The 26,317-nt window shown below is 39.4% G+C and overlaps 1 protein-coding gene and 1 long non-coding RNA gene across 4 annotated transcripts in view; one reads left to right on the top strand and one right to left on the bottom strand.

Annotated features, from left to right (window-relative positions):
• The window catches only part of HLF (HLF transcription factor, PAR bZIP family member), a 66,629-nt gene that overhangs the window by 27,336 nt on the left and 12,976 nt on the right, over nucleotides 1–26,317 (bottom strand). The window lies entirely within an intron of this gene.
• On the top strand, nucleotides 11,986–16,340 carry LOC116503257. Its single transcript, XR_004254683.1, has 2 exons — nucleotides 11,986–12,188; nucleotides 14,411–16,340. It is a non-coding gene; the product is annotated as an uncharacterized LOC116503257 (long non-coding RNA).

Genomic DNA, 26,317 nt, shown 5'->3' with positions numbered 1-26,317 from the left:
GTCGGGTTTCCGACATGCGCATACGTGCCGGCCAGCTGATTGCTGGGTTTCTGGCACTTTGGCGCATGTGCACGGGCTTTCCGGTTTGGGCACTCTGTGCTGCCCTATACCATTTTAGACAAATGGTTGTCCAATCTCTTCTTAAAAACCTCCAGTGTTGGAGCACTTACAACTTCAGGAGGCAAGTCGTTCCACTGATTAATTGTTCTGTTAGGAAATTCCCTCTTACTTTCCTTCTTACTTTCTAGAGCATGGGTATCTTATCCACAGAATCATAGAAAAGGCCATTGAGGTCAATGAATGCAAACCCCCTGCAAAGTGGAGGACATGGACATATTACTCCCTGACCTCTACTCTGCAATGACAGACAAGGGGTCATGGCCTTCTTCTGTCTGATACTTTAAGCACTTTGGAGGCTATCACATTTCCTGCCATCTTATCTTCTCAAGGCTAAATATATTTAGCTCCCTCTTCTTTACTTTATTGTCTACCAATGATGCCCTGTCCATACAGGGTCTGCACCACTTTTCTACCAGATGCATTTTGAAAATGCCTTATGGCTCCACTGAAAAGCCGAATTATACAGTACAACATTAGGGGAGGAAGAAGTCCGCAACTGCTTTGCCACACCAATACCCCTCATTTTTGCCGTTTGATTTAACACTGCAGCAAACCAGGACTGATTCACAGACATCCATCTGCATCAGTTAACGTGTCATTTTCTGATAACAAAAACACAGGGTTGTTTTTTGGGGGGTGTTTTTTTTTTGCAGCCCATCTCTTTAAAATATATTCGGAAGATCATTTAAGGTGCACCTCTTTCTGGCCTTGTCTCACCCCATGACACCATCTTGCTGTTCTACCACTTTACCTTGCTTTATGTGAAGAGCAGTCTGAGAGGCTTTTATGTTTAAAGCTAGCAGGGAGAAAATAGGGAATAGTTGCCATGCCGTGTGATGCTGCCATTCTTGGTTGTTGCACATGTTTGCACGCAAACTCACTTCGGCTCAGCTCTGAATAAACATTAGCGGAATCATTTATCAACTCATTCAATCATAGCAACAGAAGGGCGAGAGAGGAGGGAAAGAGTGGTTTTGATTACTAACATATGCACGATGCCACACCTTCTGATTAATTCTCATCCAAAATCTGTGATTAATGTATCCAGCCACCCCAAGCCGTGTCAAGGATTGGCAGGAGGGGAGCGGCTTTAGCCAAGACTGATCTCACAGCCAAGGCATCACTAGACCAGGCTCAAGTTTACGCGTTTGAAATTTGGCATGTGGATCGGCTTGTGCCAAATATATTTATATCTCTTTCCTCTGAAGTGCTTCCAGATCCAGGCCAAAGGGGGGAACCCTGACATCTGAGCTTCTTAAATCCCACTTTTAAATGAATGAGCCTCTGGCAAAAGTTGGCTACAACCTCTCCACATCTAAAAGGAGACATTGTGCTTTAAAATATGCGCATAAGAAAGCTGCACACTTCCCATTTGTTCTAATGATTGTGGCAACCAGATTGGCAATTTTAAGCATTTCGGATCTTTATAGCTGTAATGAACAGCCAAACACAACGCATGGAGCTGATGTTTCTCCCTTCTTTCCGTGGATTCTTCTGTACAGGTAGTCCTCAACTTACAACCATTCATTTAGTGACCGTTCAAAGGTACAACAGCACTGGAAAAGAGACTTATGACTGTTCTTCACACTTATGACTGTTGAAGCATCCCCATAGTAATGCAATGAAAATTCGGTCTCTTGGCAACTGGCTCATATTTATGAAGCTTTGCAGTGTCCTAAGGTCATGTGATCACCTTTTGCAACCTTCAGACAAGCAAAGTGAGGTTCACTTAGTAACAGGGCAAGAAAGGTTGTAAAATGGGATAAAGCTCACTTTTAACAACCGTCTTGCTTAACAGCAGAAATTTTGGGCACAATTGGGGTTATAAGTCAAAGACTACCTTTATCTTAGGCTTGGTGTATATGCCAAGAAACAAATGCTCAGCTTGTTCCTTTCTGCAGCCAAGGTCAGACAATAAACTAGGAGGTGCAGAGAAAGTACCCTATGTGCTAATTCCAAGAATAATGGAGCAATTATTCCAAAGTAGATGCAGATCTTGTGTGATTACCCCATAATTCCTACACCCATACCTTCACAACCACCTACAGGTAGCAGTTGTCATCTGACCTCCTTGAAAAACAAGGCAACTGGTGTGGACAGTGGTGGTTTTGAAGACGTCAAAGTTCACTGTGTGCTGCCACGTAAAGGAATGAGAAAATTCCAAATCCACGCCTGGAGTATCTAATATCAGTGCATGTGACTGAGCCTTACTTCATTCCCTCCTATGATCTATGTCAGCGAGACCAAGGCAGTATCTGTCAGGCCAGGTAAATATTAGGCTGTGATAGGTATCTTATCTCTTTTGACTTCCTTACTTCGCTTCTGGGCATTCTCAAACCATGCCCTTCCATCTCCCCTTCTCATGGGGATTCAGGATCTCACAAGATGCAATTATGCCCTAAGTACTGATTCTCACTCAGTCTTTTCAGTGGCAAACTGCTCTTCACGTCATTCTTAAAAAGGTAAGGTTAATCAGTTTATGGGCAAATAATACATGACCCTCCATACTTCCCACCTTGGTATCAACCAGGGTCTCTGCTCCAGTTGACTTTTAGAAAGGGGAACAAAAATGGAGGCAGGTAGATTAATAGAAAACTAAAATGCCACTGGATTCTACCTAGGTCCAATAAGCCTTTCTATAATATAAAAAAAGATGAGTCTACATTCAGTCTTTTGTCAAAAGAGTGCTCACCTGCTCCAAAATAGACTGACAGAAGGGGTAATAAGGGAGGACCGGGAGATTAGAGGCCTGTCAAATAGCAACTTCACCTGTGTACTTTTGTTAAAGAGGTGTGCTGTTCTACTCTATCTCCATGAGGGCAGCCATTTTTTTAAAAAAACCTCATTGCTACTACAGGTAGTCCTGGACTAACTGAGCCCACTATTTCTGTTGTTACGTGAAGTATTTGTTAACTGAGTTTTGCCCCATTTTACAACTTTTCTTGCCCCAGTTGTTAAGTGAATCACTGCAGTTGTTAAGTTAGTAACATGATTCTTAAGTGAATCTGATTTCCCCATTGACTTTGCTGCCGGAAGGTTGCAAACAAGGATCAGATGACCCCAGGACACTGCAACCATCATAAATACGAATCAGTTGCCAAGTATCTGAATTTTGTTCATGGGACCATGGTGTTACTGCAATGGTCGTAAGTGTGAAAAACAGTCAAAAGTCACTCTTTTCAATGCCGTTGTAACTTTGAATGTTCCCCAACCAAACTATTGTATTGTACGTCGAGGATGACCTATATTGTATTAGAGAACCCATTAGAACTACAAATTTGCTTAACCATCTCATTATTTGTCTGAGAAACCAAAGTCCTACTTGTTCCCAACTCCACACATGATATTTAGGCTAAATAAAACCTTCCCCTTGTTTCTGAGATCTTCCCCTGAATTAAATGTATCTGTCATTCACCTTCTTTCCTCTGAGTGGAAGAAACATGGATCATCACAGATTTCATTTTAAATTAGTGGTTCCCAACTTTTTTTTGGCCATGCCCCACCTAAGCATCTCTAAAATCCTGATGTCCCCTGTGACATATAATTCTTACTTTACTCGAAAAGTAAACTCTACTCATGCGGAGGGAGCCAAAAAGGCCATTGACTTGGTTTAGACAAGGTTCAAATTGCCCTCATTAAAAATCAAATTGCCTCCCTGTGGGGTGTGGGCCCCACCTTGGGAACCATTGCTTTAAATCCTTCATCTTGGTCTCTATAGCATCTTCCACTCTATTTTTGTCTTTCAAATAAAACACAGCAAAAACAGAACAGGACAAAACATTTATTTGCTTCAATGCTCTATCTCAACTATTGGAAGGAAGATTGGTATTCCACATGTTCAATAGTGGGTGCCGGTAGAGGTTCAGTGAAATGGTGCCACCTGTTATTATTGTCTGGATTTTATAGAGATGAAAAAAATCAGATTTATTATTCCTTTGCACCATTTTAGGAAAGAGGCATATGGCAAAGGATATAAACAAACTTATGTAATTGAATCAGTTGCAATATCTATATTCTGTTTTATTCATATGAAATTCTGTGAAGATCTGTTCAGTGGGTAGGCAATCTATTTTGTTCTATTAAGCAGCCTTTCTGTATTTCCTTCAACCTTCATTGAAGGAAATTAAATATTTGGAATTTGACCGTGGGGCTATTAACAAACTGAAAAGAAAGAAAGAAAGAAAGAAAGAAAGAAAGAAAGAAAGAAAGGAAGGAAGGAAGGAAGGAAGGAAGGAAGGAAGGAAGGAAGGAATTAGACTCTTTTTTTAAATAAGAGTAGATTCATCTCTGGGAGAAGCACTCTTTCACTTTCTGCTTAGCTAGTTAATTGCTTAATAGAAACTTGTCTGATTAGTTTTAGCAGTTAGAACAGATCATCTGAGGACACTAATGGAGAAAAATATGGAGTGGTTGATTATCAAATACCTATATTACAGGACATGAAATTAATTTTGAAGGAACCAGGTTAATCTCCAAAACAGAACACTTCAACAAGAGAATAATTATGGAAGCTATTGAAATAGAGAAACACCCCCACAACATGAATAAACGTGACGATACCTCCCGCCTACCAAACATCTGGAAACCAGCCCTAGTCAACAAATGAGCCCCACCCACCACTCAGGCCATTACAACACGAAACAACAATAGACACACAGCCAGCACCAATCAGCACCCATCTACCAATCTTGATACAACCACACAACCAATCATTCCACTTACTGAAACAAAGCCAGCAGTCCATACCCCTCCAACAAGATTTATAGAAAGATGGCAGCTCCGATCACACTTTAAGCCCAAAACCCAGCCTGAACAAGGTGAGTGAGACCTCACTGAAACGTTGCCAAGACAATCTCAATCTTACACGGGAAAAGATCCAAATACAACAAGACCAGCAAAGCTACACCCCTGAAAATCTACTATATATATATATATATTTCCTAAATATAAAAGGTATACACACACACAAATACATACACACACCCATATATACATATATGTATTGCATCCAGACATAAGTATTGCATATACTTATGTAATCTCTATATGCATATTAGTGTGATATATACATATATAAACATAAACACATTACTTATATCAATACCCATACATGCACACACACATACACAGACATCTCTGTGTGTGTGTGTGTCTGTAATGTATATATTGGACCAACATTTCTGGCCCACTCAAATTACAGACCATGATTGTCAGCAATGGTTGGTATTGTATATTAGATTAAAAAGCAACAATTCCATTTTGCTAAACTTCCCTATGCCTGGATTTTGTTGAAGACTCTGAAAGATTCCTCCATTAGAGATAAAATAAAATATCAGCAACTTCTAAGAGTGGAGAACAACTATTAAAATTCAACCATCAAGACTCCCGGGGAGTCCTCTCAGTACTATTCCTTCTTGATGTTGATTCAACGAAATACTTTTTTTAAGGAAAGGGAAAGTTTATAAAATCTTTTATGAGCTCATTGAATAGACACCAAAATATTTTGTTCACAAAGCAACTCTCACTAGTCAAGCTGCCTGGTATTTAAGGACAAGAGAATGAGTTTGCTATCTGAGATATAAGGATTTTATCTCAGAGAGACCAAATCTGCAACATGATTTGGAGGTATTTCTTGAGTAGGGGAAGGAAGGAAGGAAGGAAGGAAGGAAGGAAGGAAGGAAGGAAGGAAGGAAGGAAGGAAGGAAGGAAGGAACAATTTACTCGTTATTTGGATATGTTTTCCTTCAGAGGGAAATGCCATACGCCTTCAATTCCTAATGCACTTATGCTGAAATAGAAATACAGAAATAACTGTTGAGCACCGTACAACTTCCTCTCTAGAGTGTTCTCTTTTTAAAACTGTACTTCAATGATGAATACTAGAATGATCATCCAAGATTTTAGTATTGGTATTAATACTAAATATAATAGCATAAAGAAGAGCATATGCTCTAGTATGCTGAAAACATGACTACACATTTGCTTACCCTCTTGAAATACAAAACAGATAAAAAGTGAAGTGAAAGACTTGAAATAGGCTTTTCAAATAAAGATTACCACCAAACTCCACCCAAAATCCTGTTGTACCTGCACCCCACTTTAGTGCTTCCCAAAAATGTTGCATTCAGCGCCTGTCCTAGCATGTTTAAAATATATCATTTATAAATAACTACAACACTGCCTTAAAATTCACATATATATTTTTTCTTTCATAATTAAACCTTGTTGAAATGTTGTTCCCACTACCATAGAAAATTGTATCAAATAATACAACAAACACAGAACATTCTTCTATGGCTAACACGAGATTATTCCCACTAAGATACATTTCTTGCTTTGACCAATCAGGCCTGTATTACTTGCAACCCCCCAAAAATTAATGGCTTACTGTCCCTACCCCTCTAAATCACCCTTACTTGTCTTTTTTTTTTTGCGCTTATTTTGCTTATGGTCTGAAATAATATGCAGTCATCTCTGTTCCTCCAATTTACTTGAGCTATTGTTTCAATTTGTTGCCAGCTCTTTACCGTTTCTCCCTACCGCCTGGTTTTCTTCTGACTCAGTTGTGAACTCGTCACTTTGACCTTGCAATTCCTCAGCTAACCTGTTTCATATTAGTTGATCTTTCCAAAGTATTACATTTTTCTGAAGCCCCTTCATCCTTATTAGCTGTTTGCCTCAGTTTCCTCTTTCTTTGGTTCTTCTATTCCAGTGATGGCGAACCTTTTAGACACTGAGTGCCCAAACTGCGTGTACGCGCATGTCCAAACTGAAAGGAGCATGCATGTGCACAATGCCACTTGCGCGATCATGCACAAACATGCACATGTGCAGACATGCATACACGCATGCATGGACTTGTGCACATGTGCAGCAGAGACCCGAAGACCAACTGGCCAGCTGGAGGCAGGGCATCCCAGCACCGGCAGCGTGGCAAGAGGTAAGATCTTTTTCTTTTGTGAGCTTCTGTTTTGTCATTTGCAGGGAAAAGAAGCTCACGTAAGAAACGCCACAAAGATCTTACCTGGGGTGACGGCGCATGTGCCAGGAGAGGGCTCTGCATGCCACCTCTGGAACACATACTATAGGTTCGCCATCATGGTTCTATTCAAACTTCATGGTTTTCATTCAGATTTCTTCTATCATATTTTTCTTATTAAGTCTGCATCCTTCTTCAACTGGGCTCCAAACCTTTATTTTTTTAAAAAAACCAAAACATTGTGATGTAACATAGGTCTTATCAGGCTTATAATTTCAGATGAAGTGACAATTTCATTTTCTCATTTTTTGAGTAAGAGCTGCAAACATTCTGACAGAGTTCCCCAAATTGTTGGGATACTTAGTATTATTTTATACAATATAAATAGATTATTTATATTAGTATGGAATGACTTATCTCTAGAAATTGTGAGTGCTCCGACATGGGAAGGTTTTAAGAAGAAATTGGACAACCATTTCTGTTGTTAAGTGAAATATTAGTTAATGGTATAGGGTTTCCTGTCTCAGCAGGGGATTGGTCTACAAGACTTCCAATGTCTCTTCCAGCTCTGTTAATCTGTTATTTATATAAGAGGGAAATCTGACTATAAGCTTTTCTTTGAAAACAATCAAGCTTTGATTTAGTCATACCCAAGATTTTGAAGGAACATTGATTGCATGATGGTTGGTATCTAAATTTGGTAGGTAATTTGAATTTCTATTTAAGGTTTAATATTATCATTTCTTCTATTTTTGTACTTATTTAAGAGGGAGTATCAAGGTTATCTAGCCAAAATGGCAGCATCCTTTTCAAATACCTTAATCTGACTTCTCATACAAAGTAGAGGATTGTACTCAATTGCTTCAGCAGTGCATTTCATCTCTCCGATTGTAAGCTAGAAGTAAGTTTGGAGGGAAAAGCAGATGCAAATGTATAAAAATGATTTTTAAAAACCTCTCCCAAATAGACCAATGTGGATTGAAAATGCTCAATAGTAGGCTCAGAACACTGAGTGATAATTGGGATCAGAAGCAAAAAGAGAATTATCTGAGTGACAGAATTAGTAACACAATTTGGTGACATCTGACTCATATTGCATTTTATCATCAGAGCCTGTCTGCATTGTTAAATAAATAAATCTTCCATCTTCTGCTGACACTCAACATTTTCTACATTTCTAAAATCAGATCCTCCAATATGTTTACATGAACTAGGATGGAAGCAAACAGCTCTAGGAGTGAATAAGAGTAAAATGATTTTTCCAATAATAAATCCTTGTTCTGACAGCAAATCTTTCTTTTCCCGAAGACACTGGCTAGTACAGTATTTCTACAAGCAATCTTGTACTGTTTATCCTCAAAGCAAAAATAAACAAGTACTTTAAAAAGGCAACCACCCCATAATCAGCAGCAAAGGAAAGACTGATGGCACTGATTGGCTATTTTGGACAGCTCAAGCAAAATCTTTTGTATGTAAGTTTGATGTTGAGTTTTGATCTAAAATATGTATTAAAAATAAGGGAAGGAAGGAAGGAAGGCCACACTGTTTAAGTGTTCTAACATTTTTTGGCTTTTGGTGTAAATTTCTTCAAAGGGGTATCTTTGACAAGCATCCAAATACTGCAGTTGGCGTAAAATGTAGCGACAATAGGTCTATTGTATATATAATGCTAGGTAAAGGTATAATTTACAGGGACTATATGATGCCTATATTGGAAAAATGGCAAGGACTGTTAATTGCCTACTGATACAATTTAATGCATCAGTGTAATGTATTGACAATGCTCTTTGAGGGAATTTCTGCCACTGGAAACCTGTCTGATTCTTAAGGCCTGCAGGGAGAGGCCCTTATAAAAATATTCTTCCATCATCAAGACCTATTTTTGGGGCATGGGGGGAAAGGGCTACTTCCTGCACTGCTTCCAGAAAACACTCCTTCAGGAAATGTCTCCACTCTCTTCTTCCGTCATTAGATTTAACTTTTATTTTATTCTTCATTTCTATTTGTGTTTTAAACTGTTTATTGAATATTCTATAAGATAACAAATTATAACTTGATGGCTTGAGAAGAAGGGAGGGAGGGACACAACTACCAGATTACTACAGGTAGGTCCTCGAATTACAGCAATTCATTTAGTGACAGTTCAAAGCTACAACAGGACTGAAAAAAGCTACTTTTCACAGTTAAGGATCCCCATGATCATGTGATCAAAATTCAGATGCTTGGCAATTGGTTCATTCTTAAGACCATTAGCAATAGCAATAGCACTTAGATTTATATACCGCTTCACAGTACTTTACATACCTCTCTAAGCGGTTTATAGAGTCATCCTACTGCCCCCAAGAATCTGGGTTTTACCAACCTCAGAAGGATGGAAGGCTGAGTCAACCTTGAGCCTGCTAGGATTCGAACTGCCAAACTGCTGGAAGGCCAGGAATAAACAATGCATCTGTGCAAGGGATTTATTATTTATTTATTTGATTAGAAATAATCAACATCTCAACAAGGGCAGACTCTGGGCAGCGTACAGATAGCCCTTGATTTACGACCTCAATGGAACCCAAGATTTCCTTTGCTAAACAGGACAATTAAGTGATCTGTATCCCATTTTATGACCTTTTTTGCCACTGTTGTTAAGCGACTAACTGCAGTTGTTAAGTGAATCATGTGGTTGTTAAGTGAATCTGGCTTCCTTCACTAACTTTGCTAGTCAGAAGCCAGCTGTGAAGGTTACAATGGTGATCACATGACCCCAGGACAATGCAACTGTCATAAATATATGCTAGTTGCTAAGCACCCAATTTTTGATCACATGACCACAAAGATATTGCAACAATCCTAAGTGTGATAAATAGTCATGTCACTTTTTCAGTGTCATTGTGACTTCGCATGGTTACTAAAAGAATAATTATAAGTCAATGATAACTACATAAGATATGAAAACAAATTAAAAATAATTAAAACAAGGCAAAATAATATATATAGTCATATAGTAGTACTATTGCCATGGATGAAAATACAGCCAGAAAATGGCCCTTAACATACCCAGGGTCCCAGGCCTGGACATGCAATTATGGGCTAGTAAGCATTATAAATTGGCCTTCATCCATATTCATTAGTTTATCTTCTGAGACTATTAATCTTTTGCTCAATGGTAACCAAAGATAACAATGAACAAAAACATATTCCCTACACAATGAAATTGGTTAAATGTCTGTCAATGAAAATGTGATGAGCATATTAAAAAAAATGAACTATGTCTCTACTGTCAAATGCTCATCAACTTCTCAAATTATAGTTTCAATGAAAAAGCATTAACAGTTTTGTTTATTGTTTTAGCTCTGACCACAACATAAAACATAACTCAAAATAACAATTATATTTCAGTTAATCTCAAATCCCTACATGATTACTACACTGTGATGGGAAAGAAAAGCTATTATTATCTTAGCAAAAAGAGCATTTCATCATATGATAGACTTTTTTAAAGCACTTTATCTGTAATGTATACCACTATTTGAAAACAAGTATGGTGTAGTAATTCAGGCACCAGACTTGTAGCTTAGAAACCACAAGTTCTAGTCTAGCTTTGGGCACAAAACCAGCTGGGTCACTTTGGACCCAAAACACTCTCTCAGACCTAGGAAGAGGCAATTGCAAATAGCTTTCAAAATTCTAACACAAGAAAACTGCAGCAACTATCCAGGACTCAACACTGACTCGAAGACACAACAACAACAAAACCCAACTCCTCCTCATAATCCACTATGCACATATACCACAGAACTATTGTCCCTTTGCATTCTGTGGCATGGCTAATGCAAACAATAGCAGAGAAGATTCTAAACTTGCTTATAACCATAGTAACAGAAATGGCATTGTTGTGGCAACTTCCGCATTCTTCCCTTGAAACTAAACATTACAAAGTGTTTGTTTTCTTCAGCAGTGTGATGCTGCAATGAAATTCTCCTTCGGGGGCAGTATGTGCAAGATTGCAATGCATATGGTAAAGGACTAGTAGTGGCATCACAATGCCACAATGCTGCTTGCATCATTCTGACCAATGCCATTTCCTTCCCTTCCCTCAAGGATACTGCTAACCATCTCACTCTGCTGCAACCTGACGAGATGGCATTTCCTGATCATCTGAACTCAAATGTTTCTTCAGCACTGACAGTGGTGAGAGGCAGAATGATGCTTGGGAAAGCAAGTCTCTGTCCAATGTTGTAACCAAGAGCATCTTGCCTGGTGATGATAACTCTTCTACAATAAGCAGCTATCAGCAGATATGATATAATGCAAATCAAATTCATTACAATTTAAGTCATAGTCTCTATAAATAGTAGCTTCACTGCAAAACAAAATAGAATAAAGAACAGAGCAATTCCTACACATGAAGAGATCAGAATTACACTGTAACACAAGGGAGAATGAAACACAATATAAACAACGGATTTGTGAATGCAAGAAGGCTATCATCAAAAATGTCTGGGGCAAAACTGCTTGGTATTACAGGCAATGTACATTTTGTCTACAGCAGGACTGTCAAACTTGTGGCCCACGGGCCAGATGAGTCACGTGTTGGCCATGCTCAGTTTAGCGAAGGGAGAAAAAGTCACAGTACGTCACGTGACACCACCATGACAACGCGAGTTTGACACCCCTGGTCTACAGGATCCCAAATTTCTGGATAACTTTTAATCAGTTTGATATCCTACAAATGCTTTGTCATTCTGCCTGGCTATGATGGGATTTTTAACCTCAGGATAAATGACAGTCACTTGGTTGGAAATGGCTGACTTAGACTATCTTTTCATTAATAAATAACTTTCACTCAAGGGTTTCACTTGGGATTTGGTCAAATACTACCTCTTTTGATACGCACACCACCTGCACAAATACAATGTGAAACTGAACTAAAATCGTTGCTTTGCTACCTTAATGCCCATCTGCTTAAACCTACCAGGCTATAAGTGTAGAATGGTTCACAGGATCTATTATCACCTACTCTCTCATTGCTTCTGTACCTGGGAATACTCAACAACACTCATACGGACAGCAGACCAATTGTGTGAATGACGCCTCCAAGGTGAGAAATTTTGCAGCATTAGAGTTGCTTTTTTCCTTGTAGACCTGCATCAAAGCAACATTAATAGCAATGGATCTGTTGCCAACCTAATACATATGTTGTTGTTTGCTCATTAGTTGGAGTCTATTACTGTGTTGTGAAAAGGCAGGTTTGTTTGGGCAAATCCTGTATACATCAATACATTAGGAACAAAGACAGCAAGCAAAGATGTATATTTTTCTAATCGCTAATGAATGCTGCAGGAAATGACAGACAGGTATGGGGGACTACTTAGTTAAACCACTGCTTAAATGGCCGTATCCAAGTCAGTATTTCTCATCATCCACTTTCTGTGAGTATCATGAGATCGCATGCAATAATATTAGCAGAGCAGGTTACATAGGGAGAAAAAATTGGAGAAGCGCAATACAATTTATTCGGTTATAGTCAAAACCAAATGCCTTTTCCTTTCTCTGGCACATTGTCTATGATGTTTCTGTTTGCACTTTATAGACACCTATCAATAAATACAAGGCACTATCTGCTGAAGTTACATGATCAAGTGCCATACATCAATAACTAATATTAAAGTTGTCACTGAAGTACGAAGTTTGAAAGATGTTGGGTGTGCTGGTAGTTTTTTATAGGTAATCCTTGGCTTACAGCCAGTTCTGTAATGATCATTCAAAGTTCTGATGGACTTTTTAAAAACTACTTATAACCCTTCAGCAATTGTGACAACTGCTGTTGTTCTCCCTGCAATCTCGTGATTGTGGTACTTGGCAACCAACTCTCATTAATGAGCAGTTTGTGACTGGCAAAAAAGTCATTTGGAAGAATAGATTTGTTTAACAATTGCATGATTCACTTAACAATTATGTGGCTCACTTTATGACTGTTGGGAAAAAGGTCATAAAAGAAAGTCTGTTTACGTGATGCCTCATTTTATAACTGCAATGACTTACGACCAAAATTCCAGGTGCAATGGTGGTCATAAGTCAAGGTTTACCTGTGTATTTATAATATAAGCAAAGCATTGCAACTGCGGAAGAGGTTTAAGATACCACACTACAAAGTTAGTAAATTCAGTATCACCACTGATTGATAAATAGTAATACTGATCAATATGTAAGCATTGAAGTGGAAATAGTGTGAGGCCAATGGGATAATAACCAAATCAAGTGCAATGCAACTGGGCAAACTAGAGAGAGAATGAATGGATGGGGCTGAGTGATGCTCTAAACCTTTGCTGAATATATATACAAGGACAATCAGACAAAAGTCACATTTTCAATCTTTTCAACAAAAGAATTAAATACCTGGCTTATAACAAATAGTATTGCTATGATGGCAATGTTTGCACTGTATCCCAGGCTACATATCTATAAAGGGACCGGAGAAAGTGTAATTTTACTACTAATTTTCCTGGAATTTGAGCCAATCTGGAAAATTGCCAAGGTTACAACCATAAAAACAGCACAGTCTCCTGACTTCAACACCTTTGTGACCATAATCTCATAACACATCTTAAACATGTCATCAATAAATATTAATTTTCCCAAGATATAAGCCCAATGATCATGCATAATTATTTTCTTTAAAAAGCTGTGGCAAAAACAGGGCATGGATGAGACGTTTTATCTGTAAGTGCACTTGTACTTCTTCATTTTCAAGAAATCGCATATGCACTGTGCATATGATATTTCCAAGATATTGAGACTCAAGTTAGCCGCTGTCCTTCTAAAAGCATTTCCTTTCCTTACTGGAGATGCTCTAGTCCCGTGATGGCGAACCTATGGAACATGTGCCACAGGTGGTACATGGGAGTCATATTTGCTGGAATGTCAGCCATCAGCTCCAGTGCACATGTGCGCACCAGCCAGCTGATTTTCAGCCCTCCAGAGGGCCAGGAGTGGCCCTTTTCGCCTCCCAGGTTTCAGGAAAGCCTTTGGAGCCTGGGGAGGGGTTCTGTGTGCATGCACAAGGGGGTGAGGGTTTTGTGCACATGCACAGGTGGGCGGGGAAGATTGAATTGGTTTGAGTACGCACACGCGACAGCACACACGGCTCAATTTTGGCAAGCCATAAGAAAAAGGTTCACCATCACCGCTTTAGTCCAACATATTGCAACCTTGGCAGCTTTAAGATGTGTGGTGTGTGATCTTTTAACTCCTATTACAGTTTTAAGGTCCTGTGAACTGGTCTCCTGAGCTAACCTGGTATTGTTTCCTATTATATTTTAGAGTTGGTATTTGGAACTGTGATGTATTCATCAAGAAATAGGCATTAGCTCTTCATTTATCACCTCAATACAACCAACAACGAAGAGTGATGGGAACTGTAGATTCTTCAACTCTAGGCAGAAGCTAGTCAAGAAGTCAAATGACCAAGAGGAACCAATCCCCAGCCACTTCCACATTGCTTCTTCTGGTCTGTCTGCTTGTCTACCACTGCCCATTGCTGCTCTATTAGAGCTGTTTTTCATTGTTTTGTGGAAGGAGGCTGTGTAGATTGCCTAAGCCAAAGAACCTCCTAATTAATTTTGCTATTGGTTGCTAATGGATCCCTCTGTCCATTTATTTCCATGTATAATTGTAAAATAACTACCATACAGCAATCTCAGTAACTAGCTACTCTTTGCAAGAAGGTTCGATCAAGGAGCATTGAAGTACGAAAGCATCACATTATAGTCTTGGTTGCCACATCCCTCCACCAACTTGGAACAATCCCCAAGTTTACAAGCATGCTGGGGCCATACTTAGTTTGGTGGCACAGGAGAAAAAAACAAAATGTTCGGCCATAAATCATGAATGGGAAAAGCTTCTATGCAAATGACCCCTTGGTTTTCACGTCAGACGGCTCTGTTTGCAAGCTTCTCGGGAGGATTTGATTGCTGCAGGAAAAAAGGAACCACAACGCACCCAAACAATGCAGTTAGCTCTCCTGACAAAAGCTAAAGGAAGTCTGTTCTGTGCTGCACAGCTGCAGAATATTAGCCTCTAAGACTTCTGTGGCATTAAAACCCAAGGCCGACACACCCATATTTACAGCACATAATGTACTGTACTGTGACCTGTGCCAAGAAACTTAACCTATCTACTTTGGCAGAAAAACCAAGTCATACCAGGTTAATCCGATTCTTAAATTGCACAACTTCTATACAACTGGAGGGAAACCAAACCCTTCCTTTCCCCCTCCTTCCAATTTTTCTCTCTCAGTTCCCTTCCCAACCAGCACAGTGGCCTCATTTTTCTCCCTGCTGAGTGCTTGCATCTCACTTCCAAAACAATAACAACAAGCATAGCTGTCCTTAATTCCTTCGGTATTTCCCAAATGGATTATTAGAAAAGAAGTGCACAGCCTGGGGAATGCCAGTGAGCATGAATGATGGGCATATTCCTCACTTGTGACACGCAGAAGAGCTCTGGTAAGACAAAATATCCAAATTTAAACTCTGCAAAGCTCACTGAACTATTATTTCGAGGAAGCATAATTAGGAAGGAGACTCCTCACTTTTTATTTATTTATTAGGACACTGTCCCTTTTACATCCATGCATGTGCCTCTTTCAAGCATCCTCTAATTGCAAGGACCATGCATGTCTTCCTCCTTTAACCCTGCCTTGTTCTAATTTTACTTGATTTTTAATGCTGAAATGGCTGATAATAAAGCGTTCATCATGTTAATTTCCCAATTTCAGAATTCACTGCAATAGTACTACCCACTGCCTCCTACCCCTGAAACAGCTTGTCACTTCCCCAAATAAAAGAGACTTAGTTCAGACACAAGCCTGAATTTATAACCGAAGAATTGTACCAAGCAGGGAATCAATATTTGTTTTGCATAAAAAAGCTGGATGTATTTCTTGCCGTTGCAAGTACCTGATGCTTTCTTCTCTAAATACACAACAGAGCACACTGTTGGGTGGCCACCAACTTATCTAGAACCTTTAACTGCTACCAACGGAGTTTAGATTAAAGGAAAGCCTACTACTGCATAACACATTATGTCAGGATGAGAGTTGAGCCTGTATATTTGAAATAAGAATGATACAATCCCTAGGTTGCATGGAATCATTTCATTGTGGGGGGGGGGGTATATGTTTGTTATGTATGTTGTTGTGAGCCACCCAGAGTTATGTTAATGGGAGATCATAATAAAAGACACATCAATACCTCTCTGATTAATAACAGGATAAAGGATGCTTATTTAATATAACAGACTGGGGGGGTGTATATATTCCACTACTACTCTGGAGGCAAAAATAATCAATAATGTCAATAATAATCCCTTCTCAGAGGCTATAGTAGTTCATTCTAAAGATCAGGCCAGGAAGAAGCTACTATTGCTTCTTAACAGCACCCTATTTTGCATGAATTGACTATAAAAAGCAGTTGGGAAAGCTGTCAGCAGAGCCCACACTGACATGCATTGCTGTGAACTCCACCTCTTTCTGAGGAAGGATAGACAGCCAAAGAATTCATGCTAGATACTGAACAGGCTGATTTTCAATTGCCACTGGATAGGCTTTTATATCTTTCAAGTAGTGGAAAGGCAGTGATTGACAGGTAGTGCTTTCTTTAGCATACAAATGGATCCATCATTTCTGTCAGGCATCCAGATCCCGAGCCCACGAGAGGTCTATCAAACAAGGCCTAGCAATCCCATCTACTGCCTCAGAAATTCTGCTTATGTATGTGGTACTTAAATATGGAAACATACAGTATGTTTATATCCTGAGTTCTCTCTCTCTCTCTCTCTTTCTCTCTCTCTTTCTCTTTTCTAGTGTTCTCTCTCTCATGTTCTCTTTCTGTTGTGTTCACTCTCTCCTCTTTTTTCGTATTCTCTCATTCTCTTTCTCTTGTGTTCTCTCTCTTGTTCTTTTCTCATGTTCTTTCTTTCGTGTTCTCTTTTTCTCATGTGTTCTCTCTCTCTCTTGTTCTCTTTTTTTATTCTCTCTCATGTTCTCTCTCACATGTTTTCCTCTCTCACACACACCATTATAACCCATCTGACTGCACAGGAGGAATGCTGAAATGCAGGATCTTCATCACACAAGCAGAGATAGTGGTTTTCAGAAATGAAGTTGGGAACAGATTTCTTCTTGACCTCATTGTAAGCATGATTAAGGTCTGCTGAAATCTTATATTATCTCACAGCAAGTTGACACTATTGTTGACACACCAGAATGAGAACAATGGACAGAATTAAGCCCCCCCCCCTTTTTTTTTTCAATCCTCGCTTTTGTAGTAAAATACAAGGTATTACAGCACTAAGAGAAAAAAGAAATTTTAAAATTTCTTCAAATTTAAAAAATTGTCCTGAAAGGAGTATATAATTTTCTTTGATGTTTTATTTTTAAACAATTCTGGCTTGCTGAACAAACTTTGGTTAAATCATACTGTCTGCTGTAAGGAACTGTTTATTTATTATTACAAGAAGGACTTTGCACCAGCAGTATTTAGTTTCTGATGGAGACACAAAACCCATAGTCTCCCAGAGAGAATTGCCAAGTTGCAACTTGAATTGCAATTCTAAATAAGAAAAAAGAGATATTATAAATTACATGCAGAACCATTAAATAACTACGGAGGTTATTTAATTAATGCAACTGAAATCCAATCAGATTAGTTGAACTAGCCCTAGTGCATTTTTGTTGGTTCTGATTCCAGCCACTGTTGACATTTCAATCCCTGACCTACCCTTCAAAAGTCAAGGGTGGTTCTTGGACCCCCAACAATAACTTTTGTTCTATCCCAGGATTACTGGACTATCTGAACAAAGCCTCTAAGAAAGCCTTTTTTTATTGTTGTTGTTACTTGCCAAGTTGTGTCCGACCCATCGTGACCCCATGGACAAGGTTCCTCCAGCCCTTCCTGTCCTCTACCGTCCCCCGGAGTCCATTTAAGCTCACGCCTACTGCTTCGGTGACTCCATCCAGCCACCTCATTCTCTGTCATCCCCTTCTTCTTTTGCCCTCAATCGTTTCCAGCATTAGGTTCTTCTCCAGTGAGTCCTTCCTTCTCATTAGGTGGCCAAAGTATTTGAGTTTCATCTTCAGGATCTGGCCTTCTAAAGAGCAGTCAGGGTTGACCTCCTCTAGGACTGACTGGTTTGATCACCTTGCAGTTTATGGGACTCACAGAAGTCTTCTCTAGCACCAGAGTTCAAAGGCCTCAATTCTTTGGCGCACAGCCTTTCTTAACTAGCTGAACACATAGACCACAGCTTGGGGTGAAAACGCTTCAGTATCCTTGCCGTGCAAAGCAAAGCATTTAATTTTGTTTTCTGCTATGGGTTCGCAAGCTGCATTCAACTGTGTAGCTCTTAAATTAAGGGGCACCAAGTGGCTGCCTTTCCTTTTCTTTTTATTAAAAAGAAAAGAAAACACCGAGCACTTAATCTCTGACCTATTGTCCTCAATCATGTTCCAGAGAGGAGAAGGCTTTGCTGGCTAGGCTCCTGAAGGATAATTGGGTAAAAAGTTTGCTACAGCCCTTTCAGCATCGTCAATGAGAGATCTTCTGCCAAAAATCCATGCATGCAGCCTTCTATTTATACGGCTACACCTCAGAGGAGGACATTTTGTCACAACTCATTTATCGCTGTCGCTTGCTTCTGACATCTGCCAGTGACAAGTGCACAAGCTAATCGAAAGAACACATTGATTTGGAGGCACCTGGCAAGTTTTCCTTCTCTAATTATTAGCTTGCTGTCCTGCCAGCTATCAAGCCCTGCAGATCTAACAGGGTTATCCAAGGTACTACTGGGCTTGTGTGAATTATTTATTTATCCGCTCTTTCCTTGGCCAACAGGAGCAAACTGAGTTTAACACAGGCAGGGAACATCAGCCAGTCATAGTGACAGCTGATACACTATGATGATGAGCATACACGGGGGCACATCAGCTTTCTTCCACTCACTATGGATTGAGGTATTTATTAAGCAAATTTATATAGCCATCCATCTCATGTATATGACTCTGGGCAGCTGACAAATAATGAAAACAAATATTGTATAAACAACAACAAAACAATGCTATAATAATGTAATGTTTTTCCTGAAGTCTAGGGCAGGAGGGGAAAATAAAAGGACGTGCTTCCAAAATGAAAAATGTTACTGAGGCTCCTTCATTTGAACTTGTAGAAGTTGAGAATTACCATGTTTGATGTTGGCAAGTAGATCAAAGGGAGGAAAAAAAAGGAAGAGGGCTGAGAAAATTCAAAGAAGGGGCCTTGGGCAGAAATAAAACAAATTAAAAATCTAAGCAAAGGGCTCCAGAGAAATAATCTTTATTTTATAGTAACAAAAACAATTCTGAGATATTGTCTTTAGGGTGACATGGACATCTTGTTTTAACTATTAAAAAGGTTGGTCTTGTTCTACCCTAATAGAAAAGTTCGTAAGTTGAACAATTCTAGAACTTGGCACACCATGGTCAGACTCTTGCTAATCTTCCAACAACACTAATAACAAAGCTAAAGCTTAAATATTTTGAACACATGATGCAAAGGCAGAGATCACTGGAAAAGATCTTGATGCCTGGAAAAATCAAAAAAGAGGCCAGCAGAAAACAAGGTGGTAGGAACCAAAAACAGTCTTACGAGAAGGAACTACTGACAATCCTCCTAAAATCTTGTTCATTGACTCACAGACTTGGAAGTGTCAAAACAACAATAATTCACCCTGTTCCGGCCAATTACAGTATTTACATGCGCCGTAAATATACAACAATGATAAGAGAATCTTTTGGTCCTGCAGGTGTTGTTGAACTACAATTGCCAGCATTTTTTTAAACCTTTGGCCGTACAGCTGAAGACTTCTGGGAACTGTGGCTCATTTAACATCTGGAAGACTACAAGTCTCCCACCCTGTCATGCTCATTTCACAATTTCATTCGGCAGATTCCAGTGGTCATGCCTAAAAGTATGGATTTCTCTCCATCAGAGACATTTTTACATTTTAATTATGAATATTGTTTTCCCACAGCACTAGGCAACAGATAGACACTGAGGAAAGGGGGAGAAAGGAAGAAGAATTAGACCAGCAACTTTTGGCAACTTTCCTCTGCTTTACTGTTTCTATACCAAGTGGTTGGAATAAGAGCTTCCTAGAAAACAATTTAGTGTTTGTACTTGTTTCTTCCAAATCCCCATCTTTTTGATGTTGCAGCTAATAGATTTTATGCCTGCAGGGGCTATCATATTATTAATTTTGGGAAGTCCTTGTCAGCCAAAGGAAGGCAAAATATGCTTCAGTTAAATAAACACACACATACGCGCTACATTCTAAATGCTGTGAGAAGTAAATCATTAATTAGAAATTGCCTCATGTCGTGAAAATGTAGATTTATTTCCAGAATGTTCACAGCTATATTTACAGAATATATTTTACAATCTCCAATGTATTCTCACTCCTCACTACCCTGCCATTTGCAGTGATCTCTAAAACATGCAATGTGGGAGAAGATCTATTTAAGATAAATGGATGTAGAAAACACTCAACCTTGACTGACATTTTGGAAAGAGAGAGAGTATTGTAGTGGAAGAGGAATATGAGGACACAAGAATTTTCCTGGATTCTCCTTCCCTGTTCAGGTGCATCTACAACTATTGTAGGGGTCTCAAAACTTGAGAACTTTAAGAACTGACAGGAATTCTGGGAGTTGAAGTCCATAAGTCTTAAAGTTATCAAATTTGGAGACCCATGATTTATTGGAACTGTAATACATGTTGGCTGAGAATTATAATTCACCCGAGGGGAGACAGGGTTGGAAAAGTCTGATCTGGACCTTCCCATCCACCAAGAAATACACAAATCCCTGTCCATAAAGCAAGACAATTGTTTGCTCTTGTGTAGAATTATTGAAAGTGGGACATTCAGAGTCTCAACCCTTCTCCTCCACATAAGCCTTTCCACAGATTCTATATTACCAAACCCATAATCACTAATGCACCTTTCCACAGATTCAAACAACATCTCAGCATCTTCAAGTTGTCACCTGTGAGATCAGGCAGAGCGGGCACATTTCTGGCTTTGTTGATTATACAATGTCACCTTATGAGACCCAGGAGATGACTTTTTCGGTAGGTCTGCCCTCTGCCATGACATCCTTCTTGAGATCTATGTTTCCCCCAACTTAATAACTAGTGGTTGCTTGACTTAATCTTCCTGTTGGCAGGTGGGCTGGCTGTTGGTCTGATTATATCTTTCTTTCTCTCTTTAAGCTATCAGAATTGTTAAGGTCAAACAGTCTCTATGTGGACTCAAATAAATAAACATAATTTGTGAAATGTTGGTAGCTGTGCCTTTAGTAGCATCCATATCTGATGCAATCAGCAGGTGAACATTCGTCTTCCCTGCTGTGAAAAGTTTCAGGTACAGATTTTGCATATCCCTGCTGTTAAAAATCAAACATCCATATACACCAGCCTTATTTCACACATCTGTCTGCAGAGCGATTCCCATCACAAAATTCACTTGCTTTCTGCACAAATAGTTGTATGAATAATTCTAAGTTCTCTGCCTGATGAAGAGTAACAGCCTGGGTGGAAAAAAAAGAGCTGAGGATTATCTGACCACTGATTTATCACATGTCCATTCACTTAATTTCCACACTAAAACTAAATTTATCCACACCAAAGAGCACAGTACCAACTTGTCTCCCTCTTTATATTTTTATTCTATCTTTTTTTTATATATCAGGAAAGTGCACATGATTTCTTTCTCCCACTCTCTACATTGCTTAATAATAATATCCAATAAAGCTGCTGTCTGCTTGTGGTATGAGTTATGAATCCGGCTCTTGTGATTTGTTAAAGTGTATGATTTGCACCAGATCTCTGAAGGCCACATTAGAGGCTATATTTTGAAAATAATTAGGTGAGGCCAGGAAAAATAATTTAGATTGAACTAAATTTACATGCAAATGCAGTTAAGACTAAAATGATCAAATATAGAGGACATAATTATAACTAGCATATTCAATATTTTTTTTCTCTTCTGGCAAATTTAAATTTGGTGGAAACTTTTGGAGGTGCTCAGATAGGGAGATAGAGGGGAAGGGCCCCCTTCAAAGCAAACTCTTCAACTCATCAATTCCTTCTTGAGGTTTCAGACTGTTCATAACACCCCGCCCCCAAGTATTTATTATACGAACATAATTAAATGAATATTGTTTACTACTTCTAATAATAACACTGACCCTCTTGGTGTGTCCCTTTCTACTCATGGGGGTCAATACTGACCACTTTGGAGAACTCTGTCCGAGAACCTTAAGTTGTACAAGTCTGGTTTATATCTTAGTGAGACACATGAAATTAGCCTCTGACATGTTCTAGTCAATTTCTCAGTGAACTTTGTATCTGACTGGGATTGTGCACTTGTATCTTCCCTAGCTTTACTCAAGCCTTTCACCACTATATCATAGTAAAGTCTGCCTCCATGATAGTGAACAGAAAGTACAGATAGTCCTCGACTTACAACAGTTCATTTAGTGGCCGTTTGAAATTACAACAGCACTGAAAAAAGTGGCTTATAACAGTTTTTGACACTTGCGACCAATGCAGCATCTCCATGGTCATGCAATCAAAATTCAGATCATTGGCAACTCATTCATATTTGTGACAGTTGCAGTGACCTCCTGGAGTCAAATGATCATTATTTATGAACTTCTGACAAGCAAAGTCAATGGGGAAGCCAGATTCACTTAACAATTGTGTCACTAATGTAATAATTGCAGTGACTCACTTAATTGTGGCAAGAATGGTCGTAAAATGAGGCAAGATTATCTTAATAACTATCTTGCTTAACAACAATAATTTGGGGCTCAATTGTGGTTGTAAGTAGAGGACTACCTATAGAACTTCTCTATGTATCTCCCACACAACGCAACAGAATTGTCCAAGCAAATTTCCACTCAGTTACATTGAAAGGTTGCCTTTCTCAGCAGTCCTGAAAACTACTGATTTTCAGATCATTTAACCATCCCCCCCCCACACACATATGCCTTACCATTTCCATGTTTTGCAAACATTTCTTAAGGTGATTAATTAAAATTTTATTGGGAACGTTACAATTCACTTCTCTAGATCAGAAAAGGATACTGACTTTTTCCTCTCCAGCTTGTGCATTCAGCAATTTCCTTCCCTCACACCCAGGAGGATCTATTTTTAAATTTGCCTACACGTATTCCACATCTCTTTTTGATCTAAACTGCAGTCTCTGGCAAACTAGAGAGAAAGGGAGGGAGGAGTGGGTAATATGACTTTCCTCCCCACTCTCTATCATCACTGCACAGAACATCTAGTACTGCCAAACTTTTCCATTTTGCTTTAAGGTTCTCTCTAGATCTGGACACGCGAGGTACCAATAAAGGGACGTATCTGCCTGATGCATCTGCCTTCCTGTTTCAAAGAAATGAACATTCTCCACAGATCAAAGAAATAAACCATTCAGTTGTTTCTCCTCCACCAGCACTCTCAACCATTCAGCAAGAGCCAATGTGAAAAGACCTGCCACTAGAAAAGATCTGATTGATGGGTTAGCTCCAGGGGTGGGTTCTGGCTGCTCCTACTGCCGGTTCGCTCAGAGCCGCGCTGCGTGTGCTTGATGCGCACTATGCACACATGCACAGTACTAAAAAAAAATGATTTTGCGCATGCACAGAAGCCAAAAACATGATGGCAGCGCCTAGGGTGCTGGCGAGAGAACTGGTTTGGGGGCATGGCAGGCCAAGTTACTATTCAGTTGAACTGGTAGGAACCCACCTCTGGTTAGCTCCCTCTGCTTTGATGCAACCCATGTAGATAGTCCAAGGACCAGGAAACATACAGCAGCATTACATGCATTATTTGCAATCATTGCACAATGTCAGTGCTTCAGAAACCACCAATATCAAGTTGGGTTATATGGAAAATGGCATACAGAGGAGGAGGCATAAAGGTGGGTAGCAGAAATCAAAATAACTGAACTGTACCATAAAGGGGACTGTTTAGGCTACCCAGTTATAACAATTCAGAAGAAGGATGTGCACATCCAAGACATTTTCAAGATCAGAGGCAGCTTACATCTCTTTTCCTCCCTCACAGCACAATAAGGAAGAGGGAACTGATGTAGAATGTTAGCACCCACCCCTCTCCTAGAAGAATGAAATATTTGGAGAAATATTTTAAAAAGGCAGGATAAAATATTTCTCCTATCAAGAGAAATAAAAATCTTAAGGGAGACAGAAACTCAAGAGCCTCAGCTCCCTGCCCCCAAGCAGATACTAAGATGAGGCCAACTTTTAGAAATGCAGATTTGCTAATCCATTACTGCCTGCAGCAAGGTCTGGTTCTGAACAAAAGTAGGGTTAGCCTTTTGCCACAATAGGAATTACCCATCAGCCAAACTTCAACCAAACTTAAGGTCAGACAAACTCCTAGGATTTGTACATGGTCCTATGTGAGTCTGACAACAGCCAATAGAATACATGTTCTTGCACAGGAACAGGAAGCTCAAGTTCAAAGCCCAAGAGAAGGTATAAATACCCCTCACTCTCATCTCCATGTGTTCCGTTGCCCAGAACCACAAACATGTGCTCCTGCTTCAGCAATAAATGGACCCTCTTTCCAATCAGCCTCCAGCCTCCATTTTGACTCCAGTACCTTTCTCCCAGCTTGGAACAGGACCTGGATTTTTCCTTCCAACATTGATTTCTGAATTCTTTTTTCTTTATTTGCCCCCCACCCCTCACCCAGAAGACAATTTGTCCCTTAAACCCTAAAGGGAATCATAACACCAGACATTGGTAACTGGGATGTTTCTCACGCTGGGAATGTTGTCCTAAGCCCAAACCAAGATATTGACAATTGAGGCTGAAGCAGAACTAATCTTTGTTCAGTCCACTCAAACGCTTAACAATTCATAATTAGAAGCTATTTATAAAATTATTTTCTACTGTCTTATTCTACAGATTAAACCAAGGGGGTGGCTTTTGTCCTAAAATATATCTTTCTGAAATACCGTATTCTTCAGAGTATAAGGCGCACCAAGGTTTTGAAGAGGCAAATTTTAAAAAAATAAGTTTTTGCACTCTGCAGACTTCCCCAAAAATGGCCCATTTTTCGCAAAAACAGGCCCATTTTTCCCCGCCAACAAAGGGCATGGACAGTCTTTAGGAAGCTTATAGAGTACTCCTGGAGACTGGAGGGGGGGGGCAAAATTGAACAAAAAAACAGCCTGTTTTTCGCTCATTTCTGCCCTCCCAAGCCTCCAGGAGCACTCCACAAGGCTCCTAAAGGCTATGCACGACCATTTTGGTGAAGGGCTCTGGTTTCAGGAGGCAAAAAATGCTGTAGTCAGTATATGAGACGCACCCAGATTTTCAACCTCTTTTTTGAGGGAAAAAGGTGTGTCTTATACTCCAAAAAATAGAGTAATTCATTATGTCATTTATCTAATAGGCAAAATTGCCAATTTATACCTATGACTCAGCTTTGTTTCCCACTGATGGGAAGAATTTTGAAATTTGCCAGAACTTTTGGATAATGTCTTACCCATACCAGGGAAACTGCAAAATATGGGTAATGTTCCTAGCTGCCTCCTTGACCTCCACCCACGACCCTATGAGGAGTAAGCATTTGATCAGAGGCATTGGGATGAGCCTGCTGTATGTAGCTCTGTTGTACTTTTATTTCAGAAACAGGAAATGCATGTGCCTGCCAATTCCTCCTTTGATGCCGGTCAAATTTCCTGCTCATCTAACTTAATTTTGTTATAAAAACATCATTTTAATTTTTTTAAAAATAGAATGTCGGCCTTTTGCAGAGCAAGGGGGTGGGTAGTCATGAGACAGACACAATTTGGAGTAACAGTAGAAACTCTGATCTAGAAATGGCCACCATTTTCCCTGAAATAATAAATCTGAACATGCCTGAAGTGACAATAAAAATTGAAAAATTGTTCAGAGGAACTTTGGAATGGAATAAGATTTGGCCTGTGGCTGTTTCAGCCATTAAATATGGAAGAAATTGCAATGAAGAAAGATCTTATTTCTAAAATAGAGAGAGCACACAAAAACCTGAATACATAGGTAAACAACTTAGCCATTTCTAGTTTGCTATTACTTTCTTATGCTATTCTATTTTATTTTTTGGAGAATTTGGGGAT

The sequence above is a fragment of the Thamnophis elegans genome, chromosome 2 (genome assembly GCF_009769535.1).
Source record: "Thamnophis elegans isolate rThaEle1 chromosome 2, rThaEle1.pri, whole genome shotgun sequence".
NCBI classification, from domain to species: Eukaryota; Metazoa; Chordata; class Lepidosauria; order Squamata; family Colubridae; genus Thamnophis; species Thamnophis elegans.
This window is presented reverse-complemented; position numbering and strand designations above follow the sequence as displayed.